The following is a 14758-nucleotide window of genomic DNA, read 5'->3' on the forward strand; positions in this document are numbered from 1 at the left end:
ACGGTAAATCGGACGGTACAAAATGTGCTAAATTTCCTTTTCTTCCCTCCAAATATTACCGACGGAAAATCTAATCCGACATTAACGTCTTTACTGGACAAATTTATTGTGTGATTTGCCGGTAAATGTAATGGTAAACCCATCGCTAATAACCAATGCTAAATATGCCAGTAATCTGACGGTACTCAATGTTTTTCTTGTGCTGTCAACCGGGTCTAGACCATAGCTTGGTTTCTTGTAGTGAGGATGCATACTACTCCAATAAAAGTATACTTGGCTACGGGTCTAGGGCACACAGGCACAACCCTAAACCCCTTCTTCTCTCAGCATGCACAGCAACCTCAGTACCTCATGAAAGGAGGAACCTTTTCTCTCTCAACGCTCTCTCTATCTCTCACCAAAGATCACCTGCCACCATCACCATTCACAAGCCTCAGAGTCACCTTGGCCCCCGCCAAAGCTCCTCTTTTGACTACTTCTCAGTGCTCCTCTATTTCAATGCTTCTCTCACCTTCACGGCCACAGTGATGCACTGTTTCTTGGTGACAACAACCTCAGTGACAACGACATCATTAGTGGCCACGAAGTGCGACGGCACTTCTCTGTTCTATTTTCCCAATGTTGTTGCCCCCCGGCCGTCGTTTTCTTCTCTTCCACCATCAGTCCTCGCAAAGGTTAGCCTCGTCACAACTAGAAGCCCCATCAAAGCTTAGTTAGCCACCACCTCTGCTCAACTTTCCCTTTTTCTGTTCTTAAGCTTAGGTAAACTGATTTTTTCCTTTTTATTTAAAAAATAATTAATGTTAATTATTGAAACTTTTGATTAGGGGGTTTTGATTATTGTTCTAATTAGTATTTTGATTATTGTTCTGCCTTCTTAGTACCTGTGATGGTATTTTCTTTTTTCTGAAAAAAATTAATTAGTGATGATATTTTGGTGTTTTGATTCTTATTTTGATTACCAGTAAATTCAATATTTGCTCTGATTATTACTTGTTTTTTCTGATTTGTTCTTAATTTAGTTGATGTGGTTATTGTTGATTTTTTTTATTATTGTTATTATAAGGTTTTTCTATTATTGTTCTATTTATTGTGCTGTTTAATGGGCTGAACTTTTAATTTGTTACTCAGTATTGCTGAACAGGATTTGATTTTTCTTTGATTTTATTTGTTTAGATAAAGAAGAATGGGAGGAGGAGATATTAAGAATCAAAACACCAAAATACCATCACTAATTAATTTTTTTTAGAAAAAAAAAAGAAAATACCATCACTGGTACTAAGAAGCCAGAACAAAGTAATGGATATTGAAGCTGAACCTATTGTTGATGCTACCCCAGCTCCTACTGCACCACAAGTTAATGAAAAAAAGTAGAAAACAAGGATGCAGACAAGAGGATCAAGAAGTTGTTTGTAAGGGAAAGAAATCTTATGTTTGGTCACATTTTATTGAGCTTCCATTGACTGAGACAAAGGGAGAGCACAAGGCTAAATGTAATCATTGCCAGAAAAAGTAGAGTTATCAGCCTACTAAACATGGCACAAATGTTTTAAATAAGCACTTGAAAAGTTCTCATAAGTAGATATTTACTAAAGTGGAGAAGAATGGGATACTTCATGGTTCCAAAATTGATGAAGAAAGGAAACTATACAAAGCCTTTAAGGGTTATAACTGAAAAGATTATAAGAAATATGTAGCTAAGTTTGTTGTACTTAATGAAATACCGTTAAAGTTGTTGAGTGGATTAAATAAATATGTAGCTACGTTTGTTGTACTTAATGAAATACCGTTAAAGTTGTTGAGTGGATTAAATTTCGTAAAATGTTCAATCGATTTGAGCCAAGATTTATGGTACCATCTAGGGTGACGGTCTCAAGAAATTGCTTTCAACTTTAGTTAGATGAGAAGAAAAAGTTAAAAGAATGGTTGACAAAGTCATGTACTAGGGTTTTCTTGACAATAGATTACTGGACCTTAAATCAAAATTTGAGTTATATGAGCTTGACTGCATATTTCGTTGATGAAGAATCAAAGTCACATAAGAGAATTATAAATTTCTGCTAGATTGAGAACTAGAAAGGTGATACAATAGAAAGAGAAATTGAGAAGTGTTTGAGAGAGTGAAAACTTAAAAAAGTATTCACAATCGCAGTAGATAATGCAATCTTGAATGATGGGACTATTACTTACCTTCAAAAGAAATTAGGTGCAAGAGATGGGTTGGTGTGTGAAAGAAAATATATGCATGTGAGATGTTGTGCTCATGTTCATAATTTGATAGTGAATAAAGAAACTAGAGAGCAATAAACTTCAATTGAAAGCATTAAAAATATTGTCAGGTATGTCAGTTCTTCTCCTCAAAGGACTAAAAAATTTAAAGAATGCGTTGAGGTTGAATTGATTGAATCTGAAATCCTTGTATGCTTTGATGTTCCAACTAGGTAGAATTCCATCTATCTAATGTTGGAACATGCCGAGAAATTTGGAAAAGCTTTTGAAAGGCTTTAAGATCAAGAACCTAATTTTCTTAGATGGTTTGGAGAAGATAGTGGGGGAAAAAAGAAAATTGCTCCACCTATACCACTTAATTGGCAACATGCTAGATTATTCATTGAGTTTTTGAATATTTTCTAAGAGATAACTTTGAGTTTCTCATCTTTCTTGCATGTCACTTCAAACAAATATTTTCATGAAATTGAATCTATTGCTTTGGTATGGAATTTCTATCAACAACTTACCGACAAGTGTACCGGGTCGTACCATGTAATAAACTCAGGTGAGTGAGTGTTGATCCTACGGGGATTAATGGACTAAGCAAGCAATGGTTGACTAGCTATTCTGGTTAGACAAATTGAAATGGGAGTTTTAAAGATCAAATAGCATAGAAGACAATAAAGTAAGAAAGCAAATAATAAACGATTGAGAAAACGGTATGAGAATAGAGTTAAGGATTTGGAGATATTTAAATGTTTGGATTAATATTCAATGTCAACTATCTTGATCATGCAATGACTATGTTTATAGCAAACCCCAAGTGATTAAATTTCTATTCTAGGCAATTTAATCTCCTCTAATATAACTGACCGTCAATCCCTTGATCACTCAGTTATATTAGAAGACTAAGTCCAATTTCCAATTTATAAGCCACATAACTCTAAGAATCCCAAAGCAGAATACAGTTATATGTCACATACCACATTAAGTCCAGATAATTAGAAGTTATGAGGAGTTGGTTTCAAGCTGTAATTCTAATGATATAACTTTTTCGAGACTGAAATAGAATTCAAGTAAAATTAGAGTTATTTCCCAATAATCACTAATTCCTAGAATGAAGAACGAAACCAATCCTTAAACAATAATCAAAGCATTAATCAAGAGTAGAAGAACAAATATTTAGTAATCTATTTAAGTAAACAGAGCTTCTAACCTTAACAATGGAGGTTTAATTGCTCATGGTGTGAAAAACCCTAGCAGAGAAAAAATGTAGAAAGTGTCAAATGAAAATTTTGGAGAAGAGAAGTCCCCCGCGTGGGCGGATCTCAATCTTATTTATAGTCCTAATAAAAATAGATTTAAAACTTAAATAAAACCCTAAGAGATCTTTTCTAATAGTCATGTGATTTACAAAATCAAATCTCCACAAGCCTTGTTGATTTGTTGCAATGTGTGGTCCTCATTCTCTAACACGCGTTCGGTGCTAAACGCCAGGTTCTGGGTATTTAGCGCCACTTAGGCAACAAGGAATGTACGCAATATATGGGCTTGGGCGCTAAATGCCAGTGGTTGGGTGTTTAGCGCCAAGTCTCCTAAATTGAATGGTGAATTACAAAGCTTTGGACGCTAAACGTCGGGCCGTGGCCTTTAGCGCCAGACATCCAAATGGAAATTGGTCTAATTAAGCTCTGGAGGTCGTGCGTACGTGCAACACATGCGTACGCACGATCTCCCCTTTTTGCTCCAATGATGCATACGCATGGTCCTCTTTTGCTTCTTAATGCCTTTTTCACCAATTCTTTACCAAAATACTACCTGAAATCAATCGAAAGTCACAAAACTCAAAGTAATATCCAATGGGGGCTAATCCACTAAAATTCTTTAACAAATCAACAGAAAAATTATATAAATCACATATAAAAGATACAAATGATGCTCACGCATCATGCTTCTCAACTAACATCTTGATTCCAAAATCATTCTAAATTATTAGAAACTATGGCATGTTCTATGAAGCATAAATATGATAAATATTGGAGACCGACTGAAAAATTTAACCCATTGCTACTTGTTGCTGTTGTATTGGATCCTCGGTACAAAGTAGATTATCTTTTTTGGTGTTTGGAGGATGTTTATGATAAGGAAGTGTCAAATAGTATGACTAGTTTTGTTAAACTCACATTGGATGTCTTGTACAAATTTTATGCAAAGGAGGTTGTAGATAATAATGGGAGGAAGGATGATGGAGATTCATCTAGAGATATTTTAGATGACAATATTAAAGTCTCGGCTAGTGCCAAGGGTGTTTCTAAAAATAAAATGAATCTGTGAAAAAAACTAAAAAGAGAAGGCTAGTGCAGATAGCAAGACAGATATGGAGAAATATTTGGCCGAGGATACTATGGAAGATGAGAAATTTGATATACTGTCTTGGTGGAAAGTAAATGTTTCAAAATATAGGATTCTTTTACTTATACCCCATGACGTCTTAGGTATCTCAGTTTCAATCATTGCTTCTGAGTCGAGCTTTAACACGGGCAGGCGTGTGCTTAATGTCTTTCGTAGTTCTTTGTCACCATCAATAGCCAAATCTTTGATATGCACTCAAAGTTGGTTGTGCCCTTCTAAGCAAGGAGTTGGAGATCAAGAGTTTGATCAATTTGATAGCAGTAAAAAAATTATTGAAGGTATATTTATGATATCTTTATTATCTATAAATTAATAATTTTAGAGTAATTATCTTATGTGAAAAATGAGTAATTTTATATATTTTATAGGTTTCACTAATGCAGCCATACCACAAGGAGCAAGTTGACAATACTAATAACAACTTATGAATCAATTGATAAATGATGGCTATTATTATTTGGAATTTAAATATTATATTTGTATATGGCATTAATGTTTTGTGTTATTAGTTAATATAAGACTATAAGTTATTATTTTGTGTTTAAGAAGTATAAGACTTTAGACTAATACATAATATTTTGTGCTATTTGTACTGACTTAAATATTTGGTGTTATTAGTATTGATTTGTGATTATGCTTTAAATTTAGAATTTGGTTAGTACTTGTTATATTTTTCTAAGTGAATTTCATCATATGTTTGAACTTATATTTCTAACTATTATTGTATAATATTAATTATAAATTGATCTATTTATTTTTAATAAAAATTGTCAAATTAGGAAAGAGATATAAAGATGCATGAAATTATGATTCATTGAGAGATTCAAGTTCAATGTTGGCTATCAACTTCTTCGTAATAACTAATAAGTAAGTTTTTATCTCCTTTTACAAATGGTTATTAAAGGTCCGGTTTTCACCCGGTATAATTATGATAAGTATTATTTTAGTCCTTAAGGTTTAGGGTCAAAATCAAAATCGTTTCTAACCTTATTTTTTATTTAAAATTGTCCCCAACGTTTATTTGGTATTAAAATCATCCTTTCTAATAAAATATTTTTTTAAATGATGAACATACCCTTTTTGCTTTTTTTGGTTTCGTGCGAAACACTTCATATGTTCATTTGTCTCTAAACTCTTAAAACATTAACCACAACATTTCAGAAACCAATGTGAGTGCTTCATGCCCTAACCCAGAATCAAAAACGACGGAGGCTGTTCGTAGAGAGAAGAAAGCAAGCGAGTGACTTTGTTTGAAGGAAGGGTCTTGAATAGTTAGTGAGGCAGTAGTTGCAGAGTCGGGGTAGGTATGATTTCTATCCTTTCATTGACTATGGTATCTCTCCTCCTAGTAGTTAGTTTTGGATTTGAGGGTTTAGGTTGCGGTTTTTATTGATGATTGAATGGAGACCAAATATGTTTGTAGTGATACTAGGGATTAATATCTCAGTAAAATAGAGATGTCTATGTATTTTTTTTCTCTTCTAATTTAGTAATGTGTTCTGATAGTTGTTTACTGATAGGGTGTTGGAGAAGAGGATGGAATATTTTAAACTCAAACTCTATTATGGAGGATGGTTTAGTTATGATAAAAGGCCATTACAGTATATGGGAGGATAAACAACAGTTATAGAAGATATTGACTGTGATCGGTGGTTCCTATTTGAAGCTTCGCAGAGTTAAAACAGTTTGGTTACCTTGAGGAGAATATCTCAGCATTGTGGTTTAAGGATCCGATACATGAAGACATGCAGGATAATCTAAAGTTATTTCAAGGTGATGCAGATTTGATTGCCATGTATAAAATAGTTGAATTAAGAGAACATGTAGAGTTGTTTGTTGTGCACAAGGTTGAGGAGGAGGATGTGTTTTCTAATGCTAGCTACATTGATATTAGGGGATCAAGGGGTTGGTGATAAAGGTGAGAGACAAGAGGTGGTGGTGTATGCTGGAGAACAGGCTGCGGATGGTTAGCAGCTGTATCAGAAAGGTAACAATGTAGTTGATATAGTCGATAGACCTAATGAGGTGAGGCAAAAGCAAATTGAACCAGGTGATGATATTACTGGGGCAGAGTCTAGCGATAGTGATAAGGATGAGCATCACAAAGCTGAGTTTGCTAATGTTAGTGGATGTGATAGTGATAGTCTTGATTCAGAGTATAAACCATCTGAAGAGGAAGATGACATTACAGATGATTTGCACTTCACCGACAGTGAAGATGAGCTTGATCCTGATATTAGTGGGTTTGAGGATGTGAATGTCATGATTGATAAATATAGGGCAGCGAAGAAAAAAGGTGTAACAACTGAGGATTTTGAAGATGATGAAGGAGCAGATGGTGATAAATTAGAATTGGACCACGAGGTTGGAGTTGGGGCTGATGAGGATGGTGGAAATAAGGGGTCAGACTCAGACTATGAGGGAGTGAGGTATCTAATTCACTGGGCACAAAAATACATGAAGCAATATGAGTGGTAAGTTGGGACACTGTATGCATCTCGAGAGGAATTCAAGAAAACTGTCACTACATATGCTGTGCAGACCGCAAGAGCCATTACATTCAGAAAGTGTGATCTTAAGAGGGTAAGGGCAGTTCTCCTATATGCTGCCAAAATAGGAGAAGAGGATACTAGGCAACTTAGAAGCATAAATTTGAAGCACTCATGTACACAAGCACACAGAGTGAGAATTTTACACTCCAAATAGCTTGGCAAGGCATTTAAGAAGAAGGTTAAATCAAATTCCAAATTGAAGATAAAGGAGTTAATTTCCAAGGCTCAGAAAAAGTGGAATTTGACTGTCACTAAATCAATGGCTTCTAGGACAAAGAGATTGTATTGGATGAAATTTTGGGAATTTTCAGAGAGTAATATAAGAGGATATATGACTATGGTCCTGAGCTTTTGAGGGCAAATCCAGGCTCCTCTATCCATATACAAGTGCTTATTGCAATAGAAAGGGACCCGAATGACCAAATGCTACCAATTGCATATGTGGTTGTAGAGGTCGAGACCAAGGATTCATGGACTTGGTTCTTGAATCATCTTATATCTGATATTGGGATTGAGAAGATAGAAAGATCCACATTCATGTTTGACCAACAGAAAGTAAGTCTAATTCATTAATAGAATATGTATATTTATATTAAGTATAATACATTATGAATTAAAATGTAATTTATGACTAACCATATCATCTAAAATATCACCTCTGTGTAGGGTTTATTGACAGCATTGATGTGATACCAAGTGTTGACAATCAATTCTGTGTGAGATACTTATACAGCAACTTCAGGAAAAAGTTTTCATGTTTTCATTTGAAACGAATGATGTGGAAGTGTGTTAAGGCGACTCACTGAAAAGAATGGAAGAAGTATATGGCAAACTTCAAATTTGTGAATCAGGAAGCTTTTCACCACTTAACTACTATTGCACCTATATATTAGTCTAGATCTAGGTTCACCTTTCATTCTAAAGTAGATACACTAGTTAACATGTCTGAGAATTTTAATTCTGCTATAATAGATGCTAGAGAGAAACCTATAATTACAATGTTGGAGGAGATTAAAGTTAAGTTAATGAATAGGTGGGCACAAAATAGAGCTTTGGTTCAGAACTATTCAGGGACTATCTTACCTAGGATTAGATTGAGATTAGAGAGAAGGTCTAGGTTAGTTGGAGAGTGGCGGCCATATTGGTATGCAGCTCAAAAATATGAGGTTGTTGATGGTTTAGAAAAGTTTGTTGTGGACATAAGTAGGTGGCAAAAGAGTGGCATACCTTGTACAAATGTTGTTAGTTGCATCAAGTTCAAGGGACTTGACTTGGAAGCTTTTGTGGCCGACTGCTACAAGAAAGAAGCATACTTGAAGTGCTAAAAGTTAGTCATACACCCATCAAATGGACTTGATCTCTGGGAGAGGATAGATTATGATGATGTTATACCACCACCTTATAGAAGGCCTAGTCACCAACCAATGAAAAAGAGAAGAATAGCTACTAGGGAGGAAGAACAGAGCAACCACACTCACTTGTCAAGGAAAAATACACATTCACAGTCCACTACTAAAATTGGAGTAAAGAGCAAAATTTTTTCAGCAATACAGCCTAACTCTTTAGCCAAGTCTAACTCTGCATCACACCCAAAAGGCCCAAAGAAACAACTAACCCCAACTCTTCAGCCCAAAAAGTACCACAGCCCAAGAAGTCAACATCATAGCCGAAGAAGTCAGCACCTTCTTCATCCTCACAACCCAAGAAAATGGCTCCTTCATCATCACAGTCAAACACCACATCTCTTCCAGCATCTCATCCAACCCCTACCACATCCTCAACATAACCATCAAACCAACATAAACATGCAGTGAAACAGAGTTCAAGCCAACCAGTTGGACGATTTTCTATGAGGAATTCTAAAGCACCTCATGTTTCTCCACAAAAATTGAGGTTGATGGAAAAGTTGTCTCTAAGAAAATGGGAATTACTTTAGGAAATTTGAAAAATAAGGGCATATTTTGATATTTAGATAAAATGCTTGTGGTCTTATTTTGGGTTAAGTTAGTATTAAATTTTAGTAATGTCATGTAGGTGCTGTTAACTTTATTTTATTCTGGACTATTTGCATGTTGGTGATATTTTGGTTGAGTTACTCAATGTTGTTCTGCTCTATTGGCTTAGACCATTAACCCTATTGGGATTTAGTTGGTTGTAAAAAACTATGTTCTCTTGGTATGTTATTCTGATATTCACTATGTTGATGTTACTTAGTTTGTTGTTTATGATTTTGTTATGGAATTGTTCATTTATCAACAGACTTATAACAAAAAAATTATGCAAAACAAAATAATGGAACCCATATAATTGCCAAACTGAAATTCTGATCTCATTTCAAAAACCAACCATAATTACATAATTGTCATTCATACATACCTGAAATAGAATTTAGTTTAACTAAAATAGGGAACCTATCTAAACAACAAATCCTAACACAATTCACCCATCTAATTCTAAGCACACACTCAAAATAACAAAATTCACAATAAACTCTAAACCAAAACAGCATACTTTATCCAGACTCCAACACATTGTTCAGCCAAACTTCAATAGAATTACACATGGTTGTCTTACTTTAGAAAAATTTTGCAATAGCAAATAAACAGATCCAACCCACCCAATAAACCTTAACATAGCAACGACCTTCAACTTCCACTTTGTAACTTTGGTTCTTGATTTAGAGACAAAACCTTTCTCCACATTCTTGCAATTTCTGAATATTTCGCTTCTGCCTCTAGGTCTACCGTTGATGAACCTACACAAACCCACTGTTGTTACACTTTAATCTACCACACAAGCAGCTCAATCGAAAAGAAAACAACAAACCTCAAAATAGATATAGCCCCAGAATTTATGACCAGGGTTCTCCTTTGTCCCTGAAGTTTGCAAAACCAGCCTCTTATCATTGGAGCAAAGTAGCACCATGCTGTGCGCGAAAAATTAGCTTCGAGAAGAGATTGAGGTTTGGTAAGCCATGCAATTCTCTCTCTAGGTGATTCACGATGGTGTAGTCTATGATGGTGGAGGTCACATCACTTTCCTTTTGTTAGTTCGTTACTTATTTATAATGTTTTTTTTATTGTCATAACTACCAGTAACAAAAGAAAGGGCATTTCTGTTTGAAAAAATTAGAAAGGACAATTTTAATATCAAATAAAATGTTGGGGACGATTTTAAATTGAAAATAAAGTTAGAGACGATTTTGATTTTGACCATAAACCTTAGGGACCAAAACAGTACTTATCCCTAATTAACAAGTAAGTTTTTATCTCTTTTTTGTTATTAAAGGCCTGATTTTCACCCGATATAATTGTGACCCGAATGTGTATAAGTTTTATTGAGTCTAGGATCGGGTTAGAGTCTAAAAATTAAGTCCAGTACATATGTTTAGGGTTAGGTTTGGGTTAGGATAAATCTGATTTCACCCGACCCATGTACACCCTTATTTATTAGAATAAGTAATTTGGACACAATTTACATTTTTGTGTCCTATTACTTATTTCATTTACAGTGTAAATGAATTAATTATAAATATAACTCGTTTACAGTATAAACAAAATAAAACACAAATCTTAAGCAAACAAAACATGTGCACCTATAATACGTGGAAATTAATGAACTCAACATATCTCATTTATGGTGCAAATAAGATATATTTATAATTAATTCGTTTACACTGTAAGATAAGATATGGGACTATGGGTGTTTGTAAGTATATAATTTTTATATGTATAAAAATATAATTTTTTAAAATAATAAAAAATACTAATAATTTAATATAGATCGATTTAGAAAGTAAAAATCGATATATTTTATTACGACTTATGCTCAACTGAAAATAATTAAAATTACAACAAACAGTTAAAAAAATCATTAATGAATCATGAGAGAATTATAATCTTGAGTCTCCTAATTCTAAGGAATACTGTATTTAGCTCTATTCATATATGTTTTGCATTATTCCATTTGAGAATCTTTTTATCTCCCAACGATAATCCTAAGAGAATTGGCTTAAGAACCAGTTTTGTTTAAAAGTAATTGAGAAAATCCTATCATATGATTTACAGTTCCAACAGAGTTTAGTAGCACTTTCACAACAAATGTAGATAAATAATCTCAGATAACAATAAGAACAAATTATGCAACACTCATAAACTCCATGCATCACAACCTTAAATCAGTAGAAGTCTCACTTTGTCTGACAGGATAAAATTGGAAATAGAAAAAAATGAAGAAATAATCTACATAATCATTTAAAAACAAAAAACTGAACCACAAGAGTAAACATAACCATTATCTTACCGAGTCTGAAGTTGACTCCTGCTTTGGGATAATAAGTGTAGTGATATGGAAAACCATGTTTTCTGTAGACATGAAATTGCAAGCACAAAAATATATTAAAATTAGCAACCAAAATATTTCTAGAACCCAGAAATAAACAAAATTATGACTTCTTTTACCAGGGAGCCTGCAAGAACACCACATGTCTCTAAGTTTTTTCGTGTGTTTTTGAAAGCCAGTCTCAAAAAATCTTCCATCATTTTCACAGGCTGCAACACAGAGTAAAGTAAACTTATAATAATTTATTACCCGGTTTAAGAACCAAACAAACCACACATAAGAACAAGTCACAGTGAATGATCAAGAGAGTCCATGATGTGCTTTGAACAATTCCATTTAAAACGTAAAATAAATCAGGCTTACAATATGTAGGTGTTGGTATGTACTGGGACCAGGTCCAGAATCCTGAGAAGATTTAGCTGGTCCAGGCCTTGGATCTGCAACTTTTGAAGGAGGAATGGGAGAAGACTCAGGATACACCTGAGCAAGAACAAGAGGTGGCAAAGGCTATTTTAGCAACTAGAAGGAGTCCTCCCTTGATTCAGTTACAACAGGAGAACAGGACTCAACAGCAGGATGCCACCATCTTCCGTCATCCAATGAGAGAACCGAGTTCATTGTGGATGCAGCTGGTCCTTGATCCAATTCTTTAATTGCCACAAGATCATATTGCCCAGCCTGATTCAAGCTGTCAACATGAACGGCAAGAAAAGTGTAAGGCTGTTATACTCCAGGGAAACAAAACTGAACAAACAACTATGACGATGTTGACTTCAATGTTCAGCATTTGCTTATAATCAGATTCCTTTAAAGTGAAAAATCAAATAATTTCTTTTTAAAAAAAAGCCAAACTATAATAATGAGCAAGCCAAACCTTGAATCATTTATGTGTGTCAGATCAGTACTGCTTGGATATTGAACCTACATAAAGATATATATTAATGGTTTAATTACTCTGTTGGTCCCTATAGTTTCGTGAAATTTTCAATTAGGTCCCTATATTTTTTTTTCTTTTAATTGAGTCCTTGCACCAAAATTTTTTTTTAATTGGGTCCCTACACTTTTTTTCCTTTTATTTAGGTCCCTATACCAATTCTTTTTTTTAGTTGGGTCCCTATAAAATTAAGCCAATTACTACTAAGAAGGACTTAATTGAAAAAAAAATTTAGTGTAGGGACTCAATTAAAAAGAAAAAAAGTATAGGGACCTAATTGAAAATTTCACGAAACTATAGGGACAAACAGAGTAATTAAACTTATATTAATATATCAAAATTATAGATTTTAGATACTTGATGTTGCTAAAAGCAAAGTCAAACTGGAGTTTTTACCTTAATTTCTGCACTAGGTCCAAGCCATTGGCCCCGAAGACAACTTGGCCCTAAGAATGAGTGTCTAGACAAAGTCTCCTTCTTTGGAGGAGGTACACATAATACGCCAATTGTGACCCAAACTGCAATTTATATCTTGCCCTTGCATCCATTTTTTGTCTCTTGAATTTTTTAATGTCACAGTACAAAACACAAAGATAAACCATGTGATATAATTCAGGATTAGAGAAAGATTAAGAGCAGTTTAAGGCCAAGTAAATGTATTACATACCTAACTTTGAAGCAGGAACTCTAATATAAAGATCTTGGCCTGCATCTGGTAGAATCCTCAAGTCATTAAGATCACCAAACCACAAAAGCATATTCTTTTACGGCATGAGGCTAATTACTACAAGACATGAAAGAAAAAATACATCAAAAGGCAGGTTCAAACCTTATAAAGGAAAAATTATGAATAATGCAAACTGGAAAGCAACTAGTCATTTAGCTCTTGCACTTTAATTGGTAATTGCAAGTTCTTTTACATGAAAAAAAATCAAGAAGGATAAACTATCTCAAGCAATAGCAATAGCTATTTATTTCACTAGGAACGAGGCCAATCATTAGTTCATCACCAGAGTTGTAATAAAGTGAAGAATTTATATTCTTTTAAGCAGTTCCTAGTGGCATGTGATATTCAAAATTAAAATTATACCAAAGAATAAACTTATTATTACAAAGCCTTTGGCAAATTAATTATAATATAAAGATTAAATTAATAACAGTACTAATAAAGCATAAAGATAAAGATTGAAGGAAAGAAGCTTACAATTCATCTAGTCCATAAATAGTTCCCTGAAAAGAACACCACAATAATAACGTACATGAATGAGGACTTCAAATCTTTTCAACCGCAAACTAATGCCATTATTAGATAACACTCACCTGATGATACCTTCATATTTGCTACCATCATTGGAAGGAACAGGCTTAAATAAAGACTAAATTAGCCATAAAACTCTTACAATCCCCTTCATTTTAGCACACTTCTTGATAGTATTACACAGAAAATGTGTGTCACAGCGAGCTAAGAAGTTTACAACGGCCTACCGCTCAATCCTCATAGGTTTAACTAGTTTCTGAAATATGGCATTCAATGTTAGATAAACAACTCTAACTTTGCCAAAAACCGAAATGAAGTTACTAATTGTATCGCCATCAAGTTGCTAAATAATCACAAAAAGTAACAAGCCAAATCCGAAATCAGAGAGTAATCAATCAAACTAAATTAATATGGAGGAAATCACAAAATTAACAAAAAAGAAGCTTCCATAGGAATGCACAAAAGAACACAAAAGGAGATCTCAAAAGTTACCGTGTCGTGACCTTAGGAGACGCGACGAAGGAATAGCTCCTCCTTCGACAATCACGTTCACCACTTCCTCTGCAAGACACAACCACCGAAGGATTTACACCAAGAGACATGCACGGCCGAATTTGCCAAAAACCGAAATGAAGGGAGCAATACGCTAGGAGATCGAGGAAGAGGAACGGAGGATTTACCGTTTTTGGCAAGATCGGCGAGCGCGTGAATGGCGCGCGTGGCGGCGACTCGATCTGACTCCTTCCATGAGAAAGTGGAGTTGAGGATGGAAACCTGCTCCTGGATGTCAGCAAGGATGGCATCGCGGACGTCGCCGGTTACTCTCCCTCCGATCTCAGTAGCTATAGCAAGCTTGACGGTGACAAAATGAATACAGTGGCGTAGATCTAGGGTTTCATTCTCCCTCTTTTTCCTCTTCTAATTTTTTTGGACAAGTAGATTAAAAACTGTCTATTTGTTTGGACAATTAAACTTAAAAATTTAAAGTAGTATTAATTTATGGAGGTTTTTTAAAACTTCCACAAAAAAATCCCATAAACAAAGAGAAAT

General features: G+C 34.5%; 2 long non-coding RNA genes across 5 annotated transcripts; one reads left to right on the plus strand and one right to left on the minus strand.

Annotated features, from left to right (window-relative positions):
* LOC110272302 lies at positions 206-8706 on the plus strand. The gene is made up of 3 exons (XR_002363488.1): positions 206-762; positions 6144-7730; positions 7842-8706. It is a non-coding gene; the product is annotated as an uncharacterized LOC110272302 (long non-coding RNA).
* Positions 5452-14698, minus strand: LOC107643966. Of its 4 annotated transcripts, none has more exons than XR_002363485.1 (12): positions 14389-14697; positions 14201-14269; positions 13771-13998; positions 13655-13680; positions 13118-13234; positions 12847-13007; positions 12391-12437; positions 11880-12204; positions 11636-11725; positions 11478-11539; positions 9637-9639; positions 5452-5462 (listed from the first exon to the last, which is right to left on the minus strand). It is a non-coding gene; the product is annotated as an uncharacterized LOC107643966 (long non-coding RNA). The 4 variants fall into 4 exon arrangements; XR_001621166.2 differs by having other exon boundaries at positions 13771-13964; positions 14212-14269; positions 14389-14695; XR_001621165.2 differs by having other exon boundaries at positions 13771-13964; positions 14389-14694.

Source organism: Arachis ipaensis, chromosome B05, assembly GCF_000816755.2.
Source record: "Arachis ipaensis cultivar K30076 chromosome B05, Araip1.1, whole genome shotgun sequence".
NCBI classification, from domain to species: Eukaryota; Viridiplantae; Streptophyta; class Magnoliopsida; order Fabales; family Fabaceae; genus Arachis; species Arachis ipaensis.